The 24,811-nt window shown below is 46.5% G+C and overlaps 1 protein-coding gene and 1 long non-coding RNA gene across 15 annotated transcripts in view; both read right to left on the minus strand.

Moving 5' to 3' along the window:
- LOC119970170 (nuclear factor 1 B-type-like) overlaps window positions 1-24,811 on the minus strand; it is a 743,034-nt gene that overhangs the window by 330,345 nt on the left and 387,878 nt on the right. The gene's annotated exons all lie outside the window — the stretch shown is intronic.
- LOC119970171 overlaps window positions 17,008-24,811 on the minus strand; it is a 36,193-nt gene continuing 28,389 nt past the window's right edge. Inside the window, exon 3 of the long non-coding RNA XR_005461552.1 lies at window positions 17,008-17,495. This is a non-coding gene — a long non-coding RNA (uncharacterized LOC119970171). The remainder of the gene's footprint in view (window positions 17,496-24,811) is intronic.

A 24,811-nucleotide genomic window follows, 5' to 3' on the forward strand; every position in this document is an offset into this window, starting at 1 on the left:
CGGAGCCAGGTCCCGCCAGTAAGTACCTGTTGTAATTTACGCCGGCGGGACCAGCCGAAAACGGATGACCACTCAGCCCATCGCAGGCCAGAGAATCACCGGGAGGTGGGGGGGGGGGGGCACTGCCAACGGCCCCTGACCAGCGCGGCGAGATTTCCACCCCCGCCAAATCCCCGGCGCCGGAGAATTCGGCAGCCGGCGGGGGCGGGATTCACGCCGCCCCCTGCCGATTCTCCGACCCGGCCCCCGGGGGGGGGAGAATCCCGCCCCAGTATAACTGAACAAGGGTTCATTGGTAACAAATAAAAGTAAATAAAAGGAAACTATTTAAAGGCATAGAGTCATTAAACAGGTCTTCACTCTCCAGCTCCATGGTCCACTCTGCCCGCGAACCCGCTCCCAGGGCCCTGCCCTTTTTTTCATTGGTCGGGGTTTGCGGTTTCCCGGGCGATAGGCCCCGAACCGGTCACGTGGACTCTCCCCTTAAAGGGACCGTGCTACTACAATAGGCATAGATGAATTTTGGATATCAATAATCAGGAGTGTAGATGTTACACTGCCATAATGCAACCCCATTACAACGTGGGAAATATGCAATTCTGTGTTTTTCTTTTTTTGTTGCAAGACTGATATGGCTCGTGTTGAAATTTAAATTATGCCCTGCTCACTCTATTTTTGATGTTATTCTAGTCAGCTCTCCCCGGGCACTGATTCAAATTCTGCGCCATTTTGACTGCTGATCTGTTTTTATTTATAAATCCAATTGAGCCACCTGAAAATACCAACCTTCATTTAAGTTGCCATAAAATTGCCACATTTACAAACCAACTGTAGTGTGCCACAAAAATAATGCTGACTGAAGTTCGCCTGCAAACAACATTCTCAGTAGCCATCTGACTATGTGTAACAATAGAAAATTGGATATGAAACCCTTAACTATAGAGTTAAACATGGTCTTCTCTGATTCTGCTTCAAAACTGCACAGCACCATTTGTGGGGGACAGAAGGGGGAACACCCCAAAAGCAGTGGGGTGAATTTTCCACCGGGGGGATTCTCCCTTCTGTGACAGCGCACCCCCATCTGCGGGTTTCCAGGCGACATGGGGTGGCCGCAATGGGAATTCCCATTGGCTGGCGGTGGGAATAGAGAATCCCGCTGCCAGTGACAGCTCGCCGCCAACAAACACGTGGCTGAGGAGGTGGCGAATTCACCCCAGTGTGACATAGTGGTGTCAAGAGTGACAAGGCATCAAAATAATTTTAAACCCAAGGTCAAACTGGTTTGAAAATGTCTCCAAAGCTGCAGCTCGAGTGTAATTCGAGAAGTACAAAGGCAACTTCAGAAACAGCGCGAAAGTGCGACAACATCTTACATTTATTAAGCACCTTTAATGTCATAAACCATCCCAAGGTGCTTCACAGGAGCATGACTGGACAAAGACTGAGAATGAGCTGATAAAGGAGATATTTGAACAGGTAATCAAAAGCGTGGTAAATGAATTTGTTTTTAATAAGTGCTTTAAATGAGAAGAGGTAGAGGGTAGAAGAGAGGAGGGGTAGTGAAGGAAAGGAATTCCGGGTTTACAGCCGAGACAGCTGAAGGCACAGGTGGCAATGGTGGGGAAACGGAGTCAGGCTAAACAAGTAACCAGAAATGCCGAACACAAATTTCATGGAGACCAGTAGGTCTTGAGGAAGCAAGAAAGGAATTGGGTAATGGAGAGATTTGAACACAAGGATGAGAATCAAAGTCATGGTGGATCAGGAGCTAGTGCAGATCAGCAAGCACAGGACTTGGCATGAATTAAGATACATGACACAAGAGGCAGAGTTTTGAAAGAGCCTAAGTTTATGGAAGGTGGAAAATGGAAGACCAGCAGATGAATATGAGAATAGTCAAATATAAAAGTAACAGAAGCAGAGGGGCAGAGGCAGAGATAGGAAATACCAGTATTAAAGCAGATATGTTTTTTAACTGGACTGATACCCATGGTCAGTGTTTATACTTCGTTGAGGCAGTTGGGAAGAAGAAGGAAATTTTCAAGTCACTGAAGTTGATTTCCTCTGGTCACTGTTTGTTACATTTCTGCATTGAGAAAGCAGTTTCAAGCATCAAAGAAACAAGATTTTGGAAATGTTGGCATATTGAATGAAGGGTAGTATTCACTTAATTAACCTCAGCCTATATTCCCACCAAACCTCCTTTCCAAAATTGTGTGATCCAAAGACAAAATGTTGTAGTTTTGATAATCTGGACAGAATAAACTCCCACACAGCCAAGTAGGAGAAGTCAATGGTGCCCTTAAAGATACTGGGTGCAGCTCAGAATGTCCTATTATTGTAACTGCTTTTTGTTAGTGTACGACAATACAAGTTAGTTCATATTCTCGCCACTTACATTCCTCTACAAGTGGGGCTTTTTGTTCCACTCAAGCTCACTTGAGTGAGTTTTATAGAATAGAACAGTACAGCACAGAACAGGCCCTTCGGCCCTCGATGTTGTGCCGAGCAATGATCACCCTACTTAAACCCACGTAACCCGTATACCCGTAACCCAACAATCCCCCCATTAACCTTACACTACGGGCAATTTAGCATGGCCAATCCACCTAACCCGCACATCTTTGGACTGTGGGAGGAAACCGGAGCACCCGGAGGAAACCCACGCACACACGGGGAGGACGTGCAGACTCCACACAGACAGTGACCCAGCCGGGAATCGAACCTGGGACCCTGGAGCTGTGAAGCATTGATGCTAACCACCATGCTACCGTGAGGCCCATCAGCTCTCAGTTTGCACTGTTGCACTATTGTGGGACAGTACATGTTGTGGAACAGAATAATCAGTATTCCTCACCTGTAAAAGGGAATGCAATGGTTAAATAGTTAGAAAATGAATCTCCTAACCAAATCAGTGTTGTCATGCAATCTCTGGGTCATCTGGAGAGATATGTTAATCAACCGGGCATGTCTGTCAACATATCGAGCAGCCAGAGAGCTCGTACATACAAGCAGCACAAAAGACAGTCCTGGTATGGTATTAGAAGCGCTTGAACTATGTTGTTTTTCTAATTAATAGATTTATTTCGCTAATTGCTAGTGATGATAACACTGAGATTCTGCCACAAATAATATCAAATTAAAATAGGTGGTTCCTTTCAGCCTTAATACTCAATCCAATTGTGTTAAAAAATGCAGTTTTGTTGTCTCTGCTTGCCTGATTTAACAGAACTTTTTGGAATTAAAAGAGCAAAAACTTTGCAATGCAAGCTAGATAATTTGACAAATAGGTATATACATGGCTTGTTTCTGTGCAATGTAATAATGCCATATTGAAGTATCTAATTTTTTTAAGTTATTATTTTTGACTGCAAGACAAATGGGGAAAATGTGTCATTTTTGCATGTGATGCATGTGACATTAGAGTGTGGAAAGGAAGGATAGCCCTATTTTAAAATAAGGTTTCATCCGGTCTAAATGTGTCGAATCAGCATAGATTTCAATGCTGTTTTGTCTTATCTTATCCCAGGCATCCTAACTTCACAGGAGATTCAAAGTATACTAACTGAGTGTTCAATAATCCCAAGATCATTGCTTAAAAATTCATTGCTTAAAAATGCACGCACTAAAGCAGAGAAAATTGCGGTGCAGGGTCCAACTCTTATTTCAACACAATGGACAGTTTTGTTCCCTTCCCAGACCATTTGCCTGCCTGCATTCATTACCTCTTAACTGTCTGATGTCCAGAATTAATATTACCCATCCTCAGTGATACATATTTTCCTCTCACATCCCTCAAATTTAAGATCAAGTAATATTATACAGTGACTGAAAAAAATTGAAAGTAATGCTGCTACGAGGAGGAAGAAGAGGGAGGAAACACAGAACATTCTGAAGTTTCTACTGTCAGCGCTGTCAGGAGGACAACAATGTGGTGAAAAGTGGAAATGGGAAACGGAGAGAAAGGAGACTATGAGTGCTATCTAACAGGCAAGCGTCACGCCCGGCCCAGGATGTGAGGCGTCCTCGCGAGATTTACCTGGTTTGCCACTCCTCGTGAGATCTAACGGGATTTTGCGAGATGTCAGGATCTAGATCCAACCACAATGGGTGGAGCCTAAATTTGCTTCGGTAAGTGTACAATTAGGCATATTTGAATATGCACTCACCAGATCTAATCAGTGCCCAGGATCAAATCCCTTCGCCAAGGAGGCCCCAGCCGGGCGCCGTTTAGCATTAGTCTCCACAAATGGAACGAGGCGGAACGGCACTGGGGGAGTCTCCCAGGTGATCGGAGGCTCCAGGGTGATCAACCTCTGGACAGGGTGGCACCCTGGCACTGCTGATGCCTCCTGGGTGCTTTGGCACTGCCAGCCTGCCACCTCACAGTGCCACCAGGGTGCCAGGCTGGCAGTGCCAAGGAGCCAAGGTGTAATTTTGCCCATGCCGGGGATCAGGCCCGGGGGTGCTCAGCCCTTATGAGGTGGAGGTGTGGGGCTCGATGACCCCGTTAGAGGTGAGTTGGGGCTGTGTGGGGGCCGGAGGCCACGGTGGGAGATCTGGAGATTGGGGTGTCATATCTTCCTGTACTGATGAACCAAGATCATTAGTGCAGGGAATGAGACTAAGTGCGGCATTGGTGTAGCGTTCCTCATTGAGGCCCCGAACTGAGCAGAGTCCAGTTTAATAGTGGAGACGCTCTACAGCGGGGCCATTCTCAGCGCTGCTAGCGCCAGAGAACACCCGGCTAAACGTGCTCAAAATGGGATCCTTTCATTTCCATTAAATCACGCCCTAAAGTCTCAAACCGATCAAATACCCCAAAATGAAATAGAACTGTGACTGAATACTCATTAGATGAGCAGATAAATAAACATTTTGTTCCCATCCAATCAAAAAAGGTTAAAATGCATTTGACGGGAAGCCACAGGCTACACTTTGTCTTACTTTTTCCTCCCACGCTGATTTTAAAAAGATAACTTGAATTCCAGTTCATGTTCTGTACATAAAATCGTATGAACCTAATTACAACCAGATGTCTGATGATTTTTCTGGGCGGAGGGGAGTTTGCTAGCCACATACTGGAGCCAAGAAGAATTCCTTCCCAACATCCATCCGTCTGAGAATCTAAATCAATTCATATTTTGAAGATCATTTTCAACCAACAAGTGCTCAATGCCTCACTTTTTAGTCTCAACCACCTCGTAACCAACCATTTGTTGCTTGATAAATCATTGAAATCGTTGTGTTTGCTAATCCACATGTAGTGCACAACCTGAAACTGGTCACAAACAAAATGTGACAGAAGAGCCAACTAACCCACCAAAAGCAGTGATCACGTACGCCAAAAAGACAGATTTAGATTGCAGGGGTGACCAACTTCAACTTGTATCTGTGATGCTCCTCTAAAATCACAAATTTGTGGGAATTGATGAAGCCACATTGTTCAAAAGGCTAGGAGGAGCATATTCTCAGAAATTGTGGGGTTAGTTTTTTGTAGATCATTCATTTGTGGAATGTGAATCCCCTCTCAGTTAGTGCATTAATGGCCCAAATCTTCCAAGGAGTAACAATCACTCCTGCTTTCTGCTGCCATGCCAGAGCTCCGCATTTCTGATCGGGACTTCTGATCCTGACTTCTCTAAAAATGGAATTGCTTCTTCATGGCGCTGGATCATCGGGGAAGACAAGCCCCTTTGTCTGACACAGGCTGCCATCTCTGGTAAGTAAATAGTTTAAATGCCCCGAGTTTCTTTGAAACGCTATGTCGAAAATATAAGTGTCCAAGGGGTTTAGGATGGCAGGTGGGTAGGTAGGGAAGTGGGTGAGGTGTAGGGTGGCAGGTGGGTAGAATGGCAGCTGGATATGGTGGTAGGTGGGTAAGGGTGGCAGGTGGGTAGAATGGCAGCTGGATATCGTGGTAGGTGGGTAAGGGTGACAGGTGGGTGAGTGGGAATTTGGGTTGGGAGGAGCTGTCAGGTCGGGTCGGTATGTGTCGGGGAGTCGGGTGGGGGGTGGACTCAGACTGAATGATTGGGGAGTTAGACTGGAGTTTTGTGTCTAAGTAAGTCAGAACTATCCAAAGTCTTCGACTAACTCAGATGGAGACCATGGGCAGAATTGTCCGATATTTTTTCAAAGTGTCGCTGAGAAAACGGGAGAGAATCCCACCGGCGCAGTCTCCTGGAAAAGTCGCCGTATATTCAGCCTCTTTCACAGATTTGTTTTTCACACCATGCCCATGGCAGGCAGCCTCTGATTCGCTCGACCTGACACAACTTAATGGGGCTCACCATTTAATCGCCTCCCCGGCACTTAATCCAAGTCCAGTCGGGGGAGTGCCTGCCAAGAAGACTGCACCATGCCTAACCAAGGGAGCCCTCATCAAGCTGCTGGATAAGGTCCAGAAGGGCCAGAAGACCCTCTACCCTTGATCAGACAGAGGTCCCACCAGCAAAGTCACTAACCCAGCCTGGGAGGCTGTGGCTGCGGTTGTGAGCACCAGCTTATTCCATTAGAGGACGGAACTGCAGTGCCTAACATGATGAATAACCTCCTTCATGCAGTCAGGGTAAGCTTGCCCTATCATGTGTCCCGCACACATCCCCCACACCTCCATGGAGACCTCACTCCCACCCACTTCGCAGGGCATCAACACTTGCCATGCTGAGCACCCCCCCCATCCCCCTCCACAGTAACTCCTCTGTTCCTCACATCCTCGCTGCCACTCACCACCCACACAAGCCAGACTGCATTATCATCTGACCTGGCATGATCCTGTGTACACTCCCCATTTGCCTCATTCCAAGACAAACTCAAGCACAACTGGCGTAAGCGGGCACAGCCTGCTGGAGTGATGCCAGAGTTCAAGACCCTCACGCCATTCGAGGAACGAGCCCTTGAGCTTGTCAGTGAGGAGTAGGACCACTCCTGTGCAGAGGACAAGATAGGGACCAAAGACCACAAGTGAAATCCTTCAACACATCCAGCCATGGCGCAAGTCTCACATGAGTGACCTTTCTCCTATTGTTTCCCTGTCCCGCACTCATGCCATCTCTCTTCCATTGCAGGTCAATCAGCAGACCAGCCCAGACCATCCGCATGGCCCCTGGACACCACGGACCCAAGCAGCTCCGAGGGAGACATCTCAGAGATGAGCACTGAAGAGGTGTGACAGCTGTCACCCTCACATGACACCAGTGCAGATACTCACACCTCAGTTGGAATAGGTAGTAGGCAGGCTTTTGTGTCACTCACTGGTGAGCACCTCACAGCTGAAGATGCAAGTATGCAGAAGCAGGAGCATCTCAGGGATTTGACACTCAGAGGAATGCTGAAGCCCAGGGTTCTGCTGAGCCCGAGTCCATGACGTGCCCCTGAGTTCAGTCGTCCCAGAGCTGCTGAAGCTACAAAGGTAGAGTCGCGAGCATCAGGAAGATATTTCACAGAGGATAAGAGCAACATTACTCTGCCATCGCTGCAAGTCATTATCATCTGGTTAATTGCTTTAGCGCCTTGCCCGTGAATGGTGCGACCATGACGATAACCTCACGCAGGCACCACAGAAGTGAGAGGATGCAACGTGAGAGAGGTCTTGACACCCTAGTCCCAGTCTTCGCCAAACCAAGAGGCAAAAAGGACATCCCAATCCCTCTGCCCCATGCAGGCGCTAACCATCGCCTGGACTCCTTCCTCCTCCTCCTCCTCTGTGGTTTCCCTCCTCGCCACCCTCCTTGATTTCCTTGAGGACCACACCAATAAAGGGCCGTTATGGCCTGCGCGAAACCGCGCTCCCCCAAACTCACAATGCAAAGACGCAACCTAAACCCTGCCGGATCCGAGTTCCAATTATCTTGGTTTCCCCACGTCCTCCAGCGTCCCCTCTCCAATTTACACCCTGGAGGGTAATGGCGATCTGAGCGCACACCTCCGATATCCTCTTGGGTGGTGATGTAGCCAGGTTCACGTTTTTATAAGCTGCAAATCGCACCGGCATAACAATGAGTATTCAGTGAGAGGAGAAGCCCTGGCGAGAGGGCTCACTAATGATATTATAATGTATTTAAATGGGGATCCCAACCTTCTTGGGTGGGAACCTAGTTACATCATCGGCGAGGGGCGTGGTAAATCGGGAGATGCGATCGTGCCAGCGGGAATCACGTTTCCCGACGCTCGGGGGATTTTGTGCCCGTGTCACCGTTTTTCGCTGATGGCTAACATGGGCTCAAAATCCCGCTCTATTGCAAAGGGTTCTTGGCGAGCAGGGATGTTGCCCTTTGGAAGTTCAAACTTCCAAGGAAATTCCCATGCTTCCGAGGGGTCCCAGCGTGTATCTTTGGGGAGGGGGCGGGGGGGCAGTGGTAGAAACATCCAATCTCAAAATCAGAAGATTTGGGCCAATACATAGTACATGGAATGTTTTTTATATATTAAACGGCTAGTCGTATATGACTTACAACTCAAAATAAATTTCTCATGATTTTATATGCTCAATCTACATTCACTTCCATCTCTGTGAGAAAACAAATAGAATTAGGTTCAATAGTGGATTAGTGGTTCAGTAGTGCGTGTTGAATGGGTGCTACAGGTCGTCCTGTGGTACTTGTGCACACTGCTGGGTAAATCACAGGATTCCATATTTGTGAATGCAATGACAGTGGTGGATTAAATGTCTGCTGAGACTATGCAGATGTGAAAAATCATGCAGCAATCTGCATGCAATGCTGATCTCATGTCAGCGCTGCCATTTTAGATCTTGATCACTGGTTTTCTTTACCTCATAGAGTTGAACATGTGTCCAACTGCAGGAATACCTGTGCTAACTGAAGGCAGCACCTTACTGGGCAGCACGGTAGCATGGTGTTTAGCATAAATGCTTCACAGCTCCAGGGTCCCAGGTTCGATTCCCGGCTGGGTCACTGTCTGTGCGGAGTCTGCACGTCCTCCCCGTGTGTGCGTGGGTTTCCTCCGGGTGCTCCGGTTTCCTCCCACAGTCCAAAGATGTGCGGGTTAGGTGGATTGGCCATGCTAAAATTGCCCGTAGTGTCCTAAAAAAAAGTAAGGTTAAGGGGGGGTTGTTCGGTTACGGGTATAGGGTGGATACGTGGGTTTGAGTAGGGTGATCATTGCTCAGCACAACATCGAGGGCTGAAGGGCCTGTTCTGTGCTGTACTGTTCTATGTACTCTTGCTGTTACCCTCCCTCTATGACTGACAATCACCGTGTTTGCCTGGCTACAATTATGCCATGTATACACAATATTAAATAATCACCCTCGTGTATTCTCACACAGACCCCATCTTCTGTGTGCCGTTGCTTGTCCTGGTGCTCCTAAGTGGTGCTGCTCCAGTGGCTGAAGAATAGCTGGTGAAAAACTGCTAACTTTCAATACAATTTACTGCAGATGGCCTTGGAGAACAACACTGAGAAATTTTAGGTCTACAAAGAGGCTCCTGGCTACAATCAGTGCCATCTCTGAAAGGGCAGCAGCAGCCCAGGCCTGTGGACCAGGTATGGGGGTAAAATAAAGAAGTGCCCTCTGCTTACACCATTATCGGCCTGTGAACCAAAGAGAATGGGATGACGGTGAAGTGGTATATGAAAATAACTATTAGGTAAGAGCATTGGAGAGGTTTGTGTTACAGTGGGCAGTGTCCCTGCCTCTGTGCCAGAAGCTTGGGGTTTGGGTTCCACTCCAGGAATCGATGACCAAGGAAGGTGCGTTCATGAGACGGCCAAATAGATTGATTATCAACCTGCAAAATCCTTCCAACACACACCAACGGCAGGCGGTAACAGCAGGTGAGATACCTGGTCAGCCACGTGCTGGAAAGAAAGTGGGAGACTCGACCATCACTATCATAGATCCAGGCCATAACATGATGTGAAAGTGCATGTTGCCACAGCAGCTCAGACTACCTGAGTGATCTGTAACACACGACACACCAAGAGCATTCTGTAAACTTACAATAACAATTCCTATCTTGGCAAACACCGTCTCCTCCATAGAGGTTTGTATATTCCCTTCCTAACAGCACTGTGGGCGTACCTACACCACATGGACTTTAGCAGTGGGTGAGGATGAGGTGAAGTACGTGCAAATTAATTGACACAATTTTTTTTTTAAATTTAGAGTACCCAATTATTTTTTTTTCCAATTATGGGGCAATTTAGCATGGCCAATCCACCTAACCTGCACATCTTTTGGGTTGTGGGGGTGAAACCCACGCAGACAGGGTGAGAGTGTGCAAACTCCACACGGACGAGTGACCCTGGGCCGGGATTCGAAACCGGGTCCTCAGCGCCGTAGGCAGCAATGCTAACCACTGCGCCACCGCGCTGCCCCTAATTGACACAAATTTGGCATTGCATTGAATGTTCGCAGGATAATTGTGCATTTTTGAGGACTGTCTAATTCAGAACTCCTTGGTTATTATGGGGGGGGGGGGGGTGGGGTGGGGGGGGGGGGGGGGGGGGGGACATGGTAACACAGTGGTTAGCATCGCTGTTTTATAGTGCCGGGGACCCGGGTTCAATTTCGACCTTGGATGACTGCCTGTCCAGGAGTTTGTACGTTCTCCCGTGACTGCGTTGATTTCCTTCAGTTGCTCTGGTTTCCTCCCACAGTCCAAAGATGTGCAGGATAGGTGGAATGGCCATGCTAAATTGTGCCTTAGTGGCCAGGGATGTGCAGGCTAGGTTACAGGGTTACGGGTATAGGGCAGAGTGGATCGGTGCAGAATTGATGGGTCGAATAGCCTCCTTCTGCACTTTAGGGACTCTATGAAATATCTGGCCTCGATCCATTCCCAGTGGAGGAGGGAAAACAAGTGCCATAATTGGATAGAGCTTCATTCCAGCTCCATTTGTTTCGCTGTTCTGAACGACAGAAAACATGGCTAAAGTTCACATCTGTTTAAAACCGTTATCAAATTAATTAATTGAGGCTGTGCAAGTTAGCTATGTGAGATATTTCAACCTCTAAGGTTACTGGGGCTCAGGGAAAAACTGGTTGGCAAACGTTAATATCGTTTTGGAGAGGGGAAAGAACCAGAAGAATCATGCACCATTTTGTATTTTTCTAAAGTCACAAGGAAATGGTGATATTATTGCATTACATTTGCAAACAAGGAGAGATTTTCCACATCTGTTTCATAAAGTTGAGAGCTCTGGAATATATTTCCCTAAGCGCATTTTAGTTCTGACAATAAGGTCCTTGATGTCAAGTTAAGCGATCGAGGACCTGACCTATGACAAATAATTGAGAATAAAACAGTCAGTGGTGAATATAGACCAAACTTGTACAGTCAATTGGAAATAGAAACAATACAAAGAGACAGAGATTGGATGCAGAGCTGGGCTGAGAAGTGGCAGATGGTGTTTAACCCTGAAAAATGTGAGGTTGTCCATTTTGGAAGGACAAATATGAATGCGGAATACAGGGTTAACGATAGGGTTCTTGGCAATGTGGAGGAACAGAGAGATCTTGGGGTCTATGTTCATAGATCTTTGAAAGTTGCCACTCAAGTGGATAGAGCTATGTGAAAATCTCTCCTTGTTTGCAAATGTAATGCAATAATATCACCATTTCCTTGTGACTTTAGAAAAATACAAAATGGTGCAGAAGGCCTATGGCGTTCATTGGCAGAGGGATTGAATTTAAGAGCCGTGAGGTGATGATGCAGCTGTACAAAACCTTGGTCAGGCCACATTTGGAGTACTGTGTGCAGTTCTGGCCGCCTCATTTTAGAAAGGATGCGGAAGCTTTGGAAAAGGTGCAAAGGAGATTTACCAGGATGTTGCCTGGAATGGAGAGTAGGTCTTACGAGGAAAGGTTGAGGATGCTAGACCTTTTCTCATCAGAACGGAGAAGGATGAGGGGCGACTTGATAGAGATTTATAAGATGATCAGGGGAATAGATAGAGTAGACAGACTTTTTCCACGGGTGGAACAAACCATTACAAGGGGACATACATTTAAGGTGAATGGTGGAGGCAATGTTAGAGGTAGGTTCTGTACCCAGAGAGTAGTGGGGGCATGGAATGCACTACCTGTGGATGTAGTTGAGTCGGAAACATTAGGGACCTCAAGCAGCTATTGGATAGGTACACGGATTACGGTAGAATGCTGGGGTGTAGATTGATTTGTTCTTAATCTAGGACAAAAGTTCAGCACAACATCGTGGGCCGAAGGGCCTGTTCTGTGCTGTATTTTCTATGCTTCCATGTTTTACCCACAAAATACAGTTTGCCATGAACTGGAACAGATTCACACAGGCCGCTCTTGACATGTAACATATTTCAATGTTATTCATTGTGGAAACTGGCTGTAATGAAACTGCTGTGTGATTTTCCTGCACTATCTCACGTTCCAGTCTTTCAGTGCACGTGCATTATCAGGTGCATCAAAATGATATGCTGACGGTTTTGGAACACTGCAACATGTTAATGTTTTGCATCTGTGTTTCAAAACCTGTATTTTTCAAGACCGACCCGAATTAAAAATGGAAACTGAAAGGAGAAGTTGAGAAAGGAAACCTATCGCTTCTCGTTTCTAAGGAAACTAAGACTGAAACCAAGATAGGAAACCAAAACCTCTGAGGAGACTGAAATTGACCAAAACCATATAAAAAGGACATAGAACGAAAGACAAAATGCTGGAAAATCTCAGCAAGTCTGGCAGCATCTGTAGGGAGAGAAAAGAGCTAACTTTTCGGGTCCAATGACTCTTTGTCAAAGTTGCCAGACTTGCAGAGATTTTCCAGCATTTTCTCTTTCGTTTCAGATTCCAGCATCTGCAGTGATTTGCTTTTATTAAAAGGACATAGAGCCAGCATGATGATTTCAGTGGTGCAATGCAGGCAGGCTGAGAATAGACAAATATACAGTTACTGCGACTCTCTCTGTTACTTGAAGATAACATTGCTGGATCTATGCCATCCAGATCCTCATAGGCAGAGTTGAGGAGTCTGCAGAACGAAGACATATGCTGTTTTTGATGAAGACTGTGTCTGTAGAAATCAGGTTAGCCGAGTGCTGCTGCCAGCTGGGGAGCAAGTTAAATCCTGCAAGAAGTGGAGCTGAATAATGTTATTCTGAATTTGGAACTTGTGAGGAAATCTATATTTTTTGGATTTTGTCCATGTGTTTTCAGGGAGCGGGCCTGTAACTGGAAATTGTAACATTGAAGATGCAGAACATACGAAGCATTGAAATAATTGACCCTGTCTCAGAGGTTGAACCTGTAGGGAGATTTCACAGGACAATCATCAATCCAGGCAGAGGAAGCTGAAGTGCAATTGTTTGCTCCTTACAGCCGGGGAGCAGTGTCAGTTCAGGGCAACTGAAGTGGTTGTCTTCTCAAGTATAACTGAATAAATGGGATCGTGAAGGTGATTAGTTCCTGGTGAGCAGCCTGGCCAACCCAGTGGGACACATAGAACATAGAACATTACAGCGCAGTACAGGCCCTTCGGCCCTCGATGTTGCGCCGACCTGTGAAACCACTCTAAAGCCCATCTACACTATTCCCTTATCATCCATATGTTTATCCAATGACCGTTTGAATGCCCTTAGTGTTGGCGAGTCCACTTCTGTTGCAGGCAGGGCATTCCACGCCCTTACTACTCTCTGAGTAAAGAACCTGCCTCTGACATCTGTCCTATATCGATCTACCCTCAATTTAAAGCTATGTCTCCTCGTGCTAGCCATCACCATCCGAGGAAAAAGGCTCTCACTGTCCACTGACGCAGTCTCGGGAGAAGAGATTGAACAGCTGGGAGATGTTGGAATCGTGTTGCCAGAAACCTATTGTATGCAGTAGAAGCAAGAGGGTCATCAGACTGAGTTGGAATTGTTGTCAGTGACCGTATCTCGAAAGAAGTGGAACTGAGGACCCTTGTGAGGAAGAAGTGTTTCAAGGATTTTTATCACTGATGTCTGGTGGGCTGTTGAGGGAATTTGTGGGTTCGGCTTTTGTTGTATCAGCATTTGATCGTAACCACAGTTTGTCTGTTACTCCATGTTTACCTCACGGTAATACTGGATGTTAGCCTATAGGTTAGATAATATTTAGTGTTTGCCATGGTGATTCCTGCATCATACATTTTGGTCTATTTGTTTAAAGCAATGGAATCTAGTGGCTTTAAATTCTCTTAAAAAATACCTGGGATTTCAAATTTTAAACTTACAATGGAAGTTACTGGTCCCTGACCAGATCATAACAAACTGAATAATCACATGATCTAGGCTGCAACTGTATCAAACAACTGAACCCAAAGGTAACACAAGTTGGGCACTGAAAGGCCTTTCAGAGCCCAATTCAAAATTTTAAGCATGTTGATGAACAGACTGGAGGTTTGCAGCTTGTCGAGTTGAGGGTACAGACCTGAACACACCTTTAAGCTGCATATTTTAAAGTCCCCTTTATTTGGCCAGATGTTGAATTCCGCATAGCTAAACTACGTTAAAACACCCTTTGTTCACAATGAACAATGAGTTTGATTTAGCACAGGGAGATCAGATCCTGACTGAATACTCAAGATCTCACAAAACTGGTTCAGGCACAGCAATACTTCAATTATTTTTTAAAGTGTGATAAAGTCATGGACGGTACTCAACGTGGAGGCTCCAGCCATTAAATAAAGGAAATATCCTCTTATCTTTTCTGTCATTAGTTCATTTTGGTTGATTTAAGTAATATTCTGTATTTCAGCATGTATCATTAATGGTGGGGGGGGGGGGGGAGCTCATTAAGGGGAATGGATAATCATGGATTGTGCACAGCAGGAGTTCATATAAAGTGGGCTGGAGCTTAAATTTGGATTGCCGGGGGTTAAGTCAGTTAGCCTCTGAAGACAGACACAGGGATTGCGATGCATGATTACCCTGTGCCCATTCAGTGAAATACAGGCAGGATGCCAACTTCATGTTGCCTGCTCATTACAATCATTTCTGCGTGCAGCTAATACTAGCCGTGGTGTTCATTGGCTGTACGCATCAGTTGAGCTCTGTATGGTTACTTCCAAACACAACTTAAAGCTAGCCTGCACTTCTTAAAGCGAAGATACACTGTGGCAGTGTAAGCACTGGGATCATTAAGAATAATGTGTTGTACAATAATCAACCCCAAGACAGCAAGTGCACCTCAGTGTCTGGATGCTGCTCTGGAGATTTTGGTGGAAGAAGTGAAATAAAGGAGAGACATCCTGGACCTTCAGTGGGACTGGAGGCTCAGAAAGCAGTGGTAAAATGAAAAATGAAATGAAATGAAATGATAAAAGATAGTGCCGGAGGTCAATGCCAGAAGTGCAGCTTCAAGAACATGGATATATTGCTGGAGAAAATTTAACACTGTGGCCAAGATCCTTGAATGCATTTTCAAATGTCAAGCTTCAACTACTCAACACACTCCCACTCACCTACCAACAATGTCTACCAATCAGGGCACATATCTCACATTCACCTTCACCTCACTCTCACACACTTAATGCTGTTGCAAGTCTCAAACCCACATCTCACAGCTTGTACACACTGCCAGATATTTCAACCACGACAGCCACATAAGCTGCACAGATTTCTTGGCATTCTTCACAATTTCATTCTCTTGCATGAGAATGTGGTGCACAATAATTAATTGGAGGGGAGAGAGACACACCTGCAGGAGTCTTTGCTAAAAACGCAGGGCCAAACTACAGAACAAGTCTAATGAGTGTACACATCCAAATGCTTGGTGCATTGTGAATGCTGCCAGTAAGCTTGTGGTCAATGTCAAGGAGCATGGAGGTATCAAGCACCAACTTGCAGAGAGCTTTGAGCTGAACTTGTAACCCCTATTCTTTCCAGCACAGAAGTGGTGGCCAGCTCCTTGAGAACACTTGCAGACCTGACCATAGTCCAGCTTCTGATAGCTAATGTCTCAGCTTCTATTGCAGCACAAGCAGACAATCTTTGAATGTTGCAGTGGAAGCTGAAACTCACCACGTTGGAAGCTCAGACTCCAGCCATGGATCTGACTAGCAGTATGCAAAGCATCTTCCAGGGCATCGCGGCACCCTGGCACCATATCCTTTAATGTATGTCCTCCCGAAAGACCGTCTGCAGATATAGCCTCTTATTGAGAGCCCCTCTTTCACTCCTCCTCCTTCCTGGTCTAGCATCTTGTCCTGCACTGCATAGTCTCTGCTTATTCCCACAGTCATGCTCAATGACAAGAGGAAAATCTACTGGTCCACCCATATCTGGGAGCAACTGGTTTGTGCACATTCTTTTGAATCACCAAAACGTACTTTAGCACCAGTCAGACCACACCCTTTAACCAACGATAGAAAGCACTCAAATTTCACGGAATTGCAGCAACTGCCAAAATAAATAAAGCAGTAATTTGACCTGTATGGAGTGGGGGACTGGGTACTTCAACCTGCTGCAGGTGTTCAGTAGTATGAGGTTAAGAGAGAGCGTAGGTTAAAGAGCAGTGCTGGTGTTTAATCAGTTTTACATGTTGATTGCTTTGCACATTTCCTATGAACCTTTCATGCACACACACCAACCCCCTTATTAAAGGGCATCCGCGCATTTCACAACAGAAGTGTGACTGCTCACTGCAGGTGTCAATTTGGAATCCTACGGGGCCTTATGGCACCCACAGAAACATGGCCCAATTTCCCACTCTTTATGTGGACTCCTAAAGAACTTTTACAGGATCAGATATGCACAAACCTTCTTTCCTTTTTACAAACTGAGGAGTATTGAAGGGTTATTGCTCTTAAATCCCAATCCTGGTCTGAGCATTCCAGTGCAATTAAGGAATGCAATAGTAGATGTCACCGTGACTTTTATTGTAACATTAAACTCTGGACCTCATCTAGAACTAGTCTCTGACTTGCTTGGCTGAACCCGAACAATGTTTAATTGTGCACTTTTGCTGTCTAACCATTTTCAGCAATGCAGTGGCATTCTGTTACTTGTGCAGCGCATATATTGTTGAAAATCTGCATCTTGTTTGCTTCATCGTGTGTTCCTTAGTATTTTGTTATTTTAGTTGTCATCCTAGAAATGTAAACATTGCAATGCCAAACAGAAAAGCTCAAATATGTTAACTGGACTTTTATTTACTATTCGGGAAGAATGGTACTCCTTCTCAGAATAGTTCATTTTAAAGGTTAACAGGCTAATAAAGAAATGAGGTTCACAGTTTTTTTTTGCTGATGCAGTTGTCACACTATAGATCGCAGGTATGGTGTTATATCATCACATAATTATATAATGCCTCTCATGACCTCGGAATGTCCCAAAGCATTCCATCACCAATTTAGCCCTTTTTTGAAGTAGTCATTATTTTAACGTAGGAAAACAAGTTGGTCAATTTGAGCACAATAATATCACACAAACAGGACTGAGTTTTCTACGGTTTTATTTGAGGGTTAAATGTGGCCTAGGAAACCTGAAGAGCTTCTTTGATCTTCTTCAAATGGTGCACTGGAATCTTTCGGATCCGTCTGAAAACGGCAGTTAAAGGTTAATTTAATCTTGTCGGTGAGATATCTGAAAATGGAGCACACCTTCAGCACTGAAATATCATAAAATCATCAAATAGAATCACTACAGTGCAGAAGTAGGCCATTCGGCCCATCAAGTTTGCACTGACCCTTTGAACGACCACACTACATAGGCCCAACCTAACGGGCATTTTAGCGCGGTCAATCCACCTAACCTGCACATCTTTGGACTGTGGGAGGAAACCGGAGCACCTGGAGGAAATCCACACAAACACGGGGAGGAAGTGCAAACTCCACATAGTCACCTGGCGTCGGAATTGAACCCGAGTCTCTGGGGCTGTGAGGCAACAGTGCTAATTACTGTGCCACCCTGCCGCTATCAGTTTATATACTTGTTCAAGTTTCTGTTTCTTGCCTCACAAGTGAGTCACAGAGCCAATGATGACATTTGAAGAATATATTACTACGGCTATAATCGGATTTGAACAAACTGACATTTATTGCAATGAGATTTTGAACTGTCAGCATAATAATCAAAACAAACCATTGTAATAGTTAATGCAGCTCGCCCAATTTTATAATTGGGACTGGGCTCGACTAGGTTACACTTTTACCTTAAATCTCTCTGCATCATGATTTGTTTGTGTCAAATTAGTTTACAATCCCTTGATATTTTATGACATCAAATAATACCTATGTGCTCAACAAAAATCCAGAACCTTTGAACGTTCCCATCTATGAGTTAACTTGCGCCGTGCATGAAGTATACAAGTACAAAGAAAAGCAACTCATAAAGATAAACCTCAAAGGTTTCACAAGAATATCATCGTTGGATGATTCAATGAAACAAAGTCAATAAACCATTGATTATACATATACACAGGAAAGCACAGGGAACCGAAAGATTACAAAAGACAGTCTTATATACAAGGGAAAACATTTTTTGTATTCAAGAGGCAGCAATTTAAATTTCCCTGTTCCCTGTAAAGTAGTTCTTAGCCTGAATGATGAAAACCATGGAGACTGTTTAAAGCACACTGAGATTAATAGTTAGGCTAGGCTGTTCTGTTGATGGCAAGAGATAAATAAGAGACATCCTGCAAGACATAACTTTACACAACAGTTGTGTGACTCCTTGTTATTTTTCTAGTTACTTGACGAGACAGTTCAGATTAATAATTACTACTAAATTTATATTATAATTTAGCATTAATTTTTTAACGATAAAATTAAATTTTCGGCAGCTAAAGCTTATGTCATGGCCTAATGTAAGATTATTTTGTTTCCTTCAAATATCAGGAAAGAACAAAAGAGTGTGACTAATTAGCTGGGCAGCATGGTGGCACAGTGGTAGCACTGCTGTCTCACAGCACCAGGGAACCGAGTTCGATTCCGACCTTGGGCGTGTGGAGTTTGCACTTTCTCCCTGTGTCTACGTGGGTTTCCTCCGGGTGCTCTGGTTTCCTCCCACTGTCCAAAGGTGTGCAGGTAGGTGGATTGGCCTTGATAAATTGCCCTTAATGTGTAAATCAAGGTTAGGTGGGGTTGCTGGGGTTGTGGGGATTGGGTGGGGGTGTGGGCATGAGTAGGGTGCTCTTTCCAAGGGCCAGTGCAGACTCGATAGGCCGAATAGCCTCCTTCTGCGCTATAAATTCTATGATTTTATATATTTTTGGCACATGAACACAACGGTAAAATCAATAAAACAAAACAACATGAAGAGGTATATCACATATGAGAGTGGTCAGAAATTGAACTCCCAAGAAACTAGAGCAAAAGTGAACAGGCGGGAATCCTGCCCATAGTTACAATGTCCCTTTTATTCATGGATTTACTGAGCGTCCTCCCTATAGGGATAACCTTTCCCGCTCTACCCATTTGAAGGCGGCCAACCCACCACCTTCTTTCCCAGGCTGACCTCTTCCTCATATTACTATCAGAGTGGTGGTGAGGGAGCTTGGGAGGGGGGGGTTGCGGTTGTGGTGGGTAAGGCAGCAGGCAGCCCATCTGTCCCATGGCCTATTGAGGCCCATAAGTGAACAATTAACTGCCACTTAAGGACCACGGGCGGGATTCTTCGGAAACCGGTGGGGCGGGCAACTCCGGCGCGAAGGAGTGGCGTGAACCACTCCGGTGTCGGGCCGCCCCGAAGGTGCGGAAACTTCAGGGGCTAGGCCAGCGCCGGAGTGGTGCCCGATCGCGGATCGGTGGGCCCTGATCGCGGGCCAGGCCACCCTGGGGGCACCCCTCGGGGCCAGATCGCCCCACGCCCCCCGAGCACCCCGGAGGCTGCCCGCGGAGCCAGGTCCTGCCGGTAAGTACCTGTCATAACATACGCTGGTGGGACCCGCTGACAACGGGTGGCCACTCGGCCCATCGCAGGCCGAAGAATCATCGGGGGGTGGGGGGGGGGTGCTGCCAGCGGCCGCCGACCGCCGCTGGGCGATTCCCGCCCCCGCTAAATCCCTGGCGCCGGGGGGGGGGGGGGGGGGGGGGGGGTGCAGCCAGCGGGAGCGGGATTCACACCGCCCCCCGGCGATTCTTCGACCCCGTGGGGATTCAGAGAATCCCACCCTATATCTCAACCAAAACTGCATAAAATATGTTACTTTTTCAATCCTAAATTTCAAAACTAAGTTCAATAAGAGATACAGGTATAGCTCCTGATGTGGATAGAAGCGAAACAGAGAGAATTTTACACTCCCAGGCGTGCAGTTTTGCCACAGGTTCACTGAATGCCATGGTTGCTTTTCCTGGCGTTCCTGTGTCTGCTGTAGTTTTACTAGCACTGCAGGAGCCTGCGCACCTTTCTGCTAATTGAGGCCTTTAAGTGATAAATTAGGGTCACTTGAGTGTGACCTCCTGCTTCTATCACTATTTCACGCGAGGAGTCAGAGGCCAACAATGCGTTGAAAACCCAGTGGAAAAGGCAGGTGTCATGCCGTTTAGATCAGAGGCCCCCCAAACCCCAGAACCCTCTTGCATTCCCCTCCCCTCCCTTATCCAACGCAGCCCTGACTAGCCCCCTCCCCCCTGCCCTCCCTCCCACCCCGCCCCCAGGCCAAGCTGGCCTCGACGATATCTCCCCCACTATTTTCCTCCAGTGACAAACAGTGCTGATGCCTCGCTGCAGCCCCAGCAGAGGCCACAGAGCTGCCAGCCTTTTGACTGAGGGGGCAGACATTTCACCTCAGGGTACTTAAATCTCTCTGGGATCATGGGATAAGACAGATGTAGAAGATAAGCCCACTCTACATCTGCCCAGGGCACCAGCTCACTGAATATAAAATCCAAGCCAGAGATCCAGATTGAATACACAAATTCTGAAGTCAAATAATCTCTGTTCAGTCAAATTTATTCTTGATAAAAAACAAAGAGGTCTTACAACACACAAGGAAGGTGCTCAGCCTGTCTTGCCCAGCTCTTTGCTAGAGCAGTCGAGGTTAAATACCCTCACTTTTCATTCAAAGATGCAATGGTCTCTCTCAGTTATCCTGAGGGAAAGCATACCAAGTTATCCAACTCTCCATAGAAACATTTCTCCTAATCACTGTCCCCACTCTTGTGGTGATAGTCTGATTAAAACTGTAATTTCATCTGTAACTTACAAATATCGTGTGTGTCATTTTACATTGCACTTCACATCAGAATCACAATGAGGGGGTTGGGTTAATTGTCTCTTTCAAATGATTTTGCCAGCTGAAGGAATACATAAAATCACATGACAGCTAAAATCTATTTGGGTTGAGTGATTGATACGGGAATGAGGATTTTATAAAGGAATCGTTCAACTTTTGGTATTCCAGAGTAAACCGGATTTATGTATGGAGCCTTCAGAGATATTTCTTTATGCTTTTGATCTCTGAACAAGGTGCAGCTATATTTGTTTGAATATCGCTTTTCAGAAACCATTGATTGCTTAACTGTGTAGCGAAGAATGGGTATGCTCATCAGCTGTAAGTTGCTTTAACATAGAACACTCTTGTGAGTCAGCAAGGTAATTTGAGAAAGCCTGCCTTAATACATGGTTTAAGTGATGACTTCTGCTAATTTATTCATGAAGTCACTCATAGGTACCCAGTGCAGAATTGCACACATCAGCTTTCTAGGAATCCCAAGGGATCTACTGTGGTTACATAATCTCAGACTATTTAGGAGCATCATTTCATGCAAAAGCTTTCAGCAAGTTTTCAAGTCCTACTTAGAGCACAAGAATCTTTTTAGTGCAGCATGAAAGGACTTGGTACCACACTGCAAACATGCATACAAACACACAGCGGTGGGATTTTATATGGCCCCGCTGGGTGTATTTACAGTGGGGGGGTGCATTTAAAATAGGTCAGGTGGCCAGTTCACTTCCAACCCCAGAACATGCTGGGTGGGTAGCCCCCAAATTCAGCAGGCCACACTCCTGATGAACAATTGATTAGTCAATTAGGCTAGTCGTCAAGCTGATTGATCTGAATAATAAGTGTGGCACTGCAAAGAAAAAGGTGGGTGAGGCACCTCATTCCTGGGGTGCCCTGCAGTGTATAGTCCCCTAGATGTCACCCCTTTCCTTTCATGCCGCTTGTCTCTGAGCTCTAGAGTCCCTCCCCACCCTCAAACTCGAGGATTTACCTATCATAACCCATGCTCCTCTTCAGGCTTCTTGCTGCAGTCTCAGCAGCACCCACTGCTGAACTCTGGCACTACCAAGACTGATGGAGTTGCAGGCCAATCAGATTGGCTGGCAAATCTCAAGAGTGGGGCTTCCTCCCACAGAAGGGCAGAAGTACCGCTGTTAAACACAGCAGGGCACGCTGCCTCAATGCTGGCTTCCAGCCCACCTTCCTGGGGACCAATTTTACAGTTGTAACCTTTAACTACAGAAATAAACTTCAATGGAAAATAAGGCCATCACTAAAATGAGCTCAATAAATTTCAAGCTGCACCATCATTGGGGAAAATAAATTCTTCCTAAGCTTGTTAGGCTTCCTCAATTTTCATGTGTGAGCCTTGTCAATGAATGAGGGAGGACTGATACACTGTGAGGGGCATCACTGCAGTGGTGGCTCAAGACAAACACTGGAGGCTTCCAGTGGTTAACAAAGGGGTTTATTGATGAAAGGCAAAGTAACAGGCACTGAACACAATATAACAGGTCTGGTCACTTCAGCCCCAGGGTCCACGCTGCCTGGGGTCCTTGTCCTAGGACCCCACACAAACTCCCCACTGATCCGGTGTTCACATGGGGCCTCACGGTAGCATGGTGGTTAGCATCAATGCTTTACAGCTCTAGGGTCCCAGGTTCGAATCCCGGCTGGGTCACTGTCTGTGTGGAGTTTGCACGTCCTCCCCGTGTGTGCGTGGGTTTCCTCCGGGTGCTCCGGTTTCCTCCCACAGTCCAAAGATGTGCGGGTTAGGTGGATTGGCCATGCTAAATTGCCCGTAGTGTAAGGTTAATGGGGGGATTGTTGGGTTACAGGTATACGGGTTACGTGGGTTTAAGTAGGGTGATCATTGCTCGGCACAACATCGAGGGCCGAAGGGCCTGTTCTGTGCTGTACTCTTCTATGTCTATGTCTACATGCTTGTGTGTGATTGGCCCCAAGCCAGTCACGTGGTCTGCGGAGCCCGCTCCCTTTAAGTTGCCAAGCTACCACATCTATAGCCAACATCTATAGAGGCACACATCCAATAGAGGATCGTTATCAGGAACAGGGGGCGAAATTCTCCAACCCCCCGCAGGGTCGGAGAATCGCCCTGGGCCAGCGAAAATCCCGCCCCCACCGTGGCAGAAATTCTCCGCCACCTGGGAATTGGCGCGGGCGGGAAACACCACCCGCCGATCGGCGAGCCCCCTGCGGCAATTCTCCGACCCGCGATGGGCCGAAGTCCTGCCGCTGGGAGGCCTCTCCCGCCGCCGTGGTTTTAACCACCTCTGGTGGCGGCGGGATCGGCGGCGCGAGCGGGCCCCTGGGGTCCTGGGGGGACGCGGGGCGATCGGACCCCAGGTGTTGCCCCCACAGTGGCCAGGCCCGCGATCGGGGCCCACCGATCGGCCGGCAGGCCAGTGCTGTGGGGGCACTCTTTTTCTTCCGCCGCCGCCACGGCCTCCACCATGGCGGAGGCGGAAGAGAATCCCCCAGCGCGTATGCGCCGGTGGTGACGTCAGAGGCAGCTGACGCACCAGCGCATGCGCGAACCGGCGAAGGCCTTTCGGCCAGCCCCGACGCCGGGCGGTGGGCGTCAAAGGCCACTGGAGCCGGTTTGGTGCCAATTCCTCTGGCACGGGCCTAGCCCCTCAATGTGAGGGCTTGGCCCCTAAAGGTGCGGAGAATTCTGCACCTTTGAGGAGGCCCGACGCCGGAGTGGTTGGCGGCACTCCGCTACGCCGGGACCCCCCGCCCCGCTGGGTAGGGGAGAATCCCGCCCAGGATCTTTGGCCAATTTCCTGTATCTATCCAAAGGCACTGTGGTCAACCGTTCGCATTTCCCAGCTGAGATCAACTAACTAGGAACAGATTGGCAATTGACCCTGAACAATCCTGGTTTGTATGGCTCAGCTATTCACTGAATGAGCATACTGAGCTACTATAGGAAGCAGAAAAATAAGATCAAGGGATTGTGCTGTGGTGCAGATTGTATATATTGACAATGAAGAGAATGATTGGACATTTCTTCCCGTAATAAAACATTATTATACAGACTCTCAAGCTGGCTAACTACTCTTCAAACATTATTGTTCCAAGCCATCCACTTAATCACTATCTGGAAACCACATGCACATCTGTAAAATTAATAGTCTTACACTTGATGCATGCCCATAGGGTGTGGGAAATGTTTATAAGGCATGAAGCATGATAAATGGCACAAATGACCCATTCACTAAAACTTAATCAATCAAGGCAACACTATCTGTTAAGAGAAACATCCTAACTGGTTATTATCTGTGAAATGGTATTTGAGTCAAAAAAAAAGAACCTCTGCAAAAATTGCTCGTAAAAATCTTTTGTAGGAAAAACCCATTCTCTAATAACAAAGCAAATGAACAAATTGCGATCATGAAAGATCACAGATATTCACAAAGAATGAGTGATAGTAATGAGAAAAGAATCGAGAGACAAACACCAGAATCGCAAGGCTGTATATGCCAGGAGAGGATGAACAGGCCAGATATTTTTTCATTTGTAAACAGACGGCTGTGGGATTGTGTGATAGAGTTCTTTAAAATATGAAAGGTTTTGATAAAGTTCCTTGTTTCCATTTGTTGGGAACAGTAAGGTTCGAGGCCATTATTATACGATTGTCACCAAGAAAGCAAAAAGGAAATT

Source organism: Scyliorhinus canicula, chromosome 8 (assembly GCF_902713615.1).
Source record: "Scyliorhinus canicula chromosome 8, sScyCan1.1, whole genome shotgun sequence".
In the NCBI taxonomy this organism is placed as follows: domain Eukaryota; kingdom Metazoa; phylum Chordata; class Chondrichthyes; order Carcharhiniformes; family Scyliorhinidae; genus Scyliorhinus; species Scyliorhinus canicula.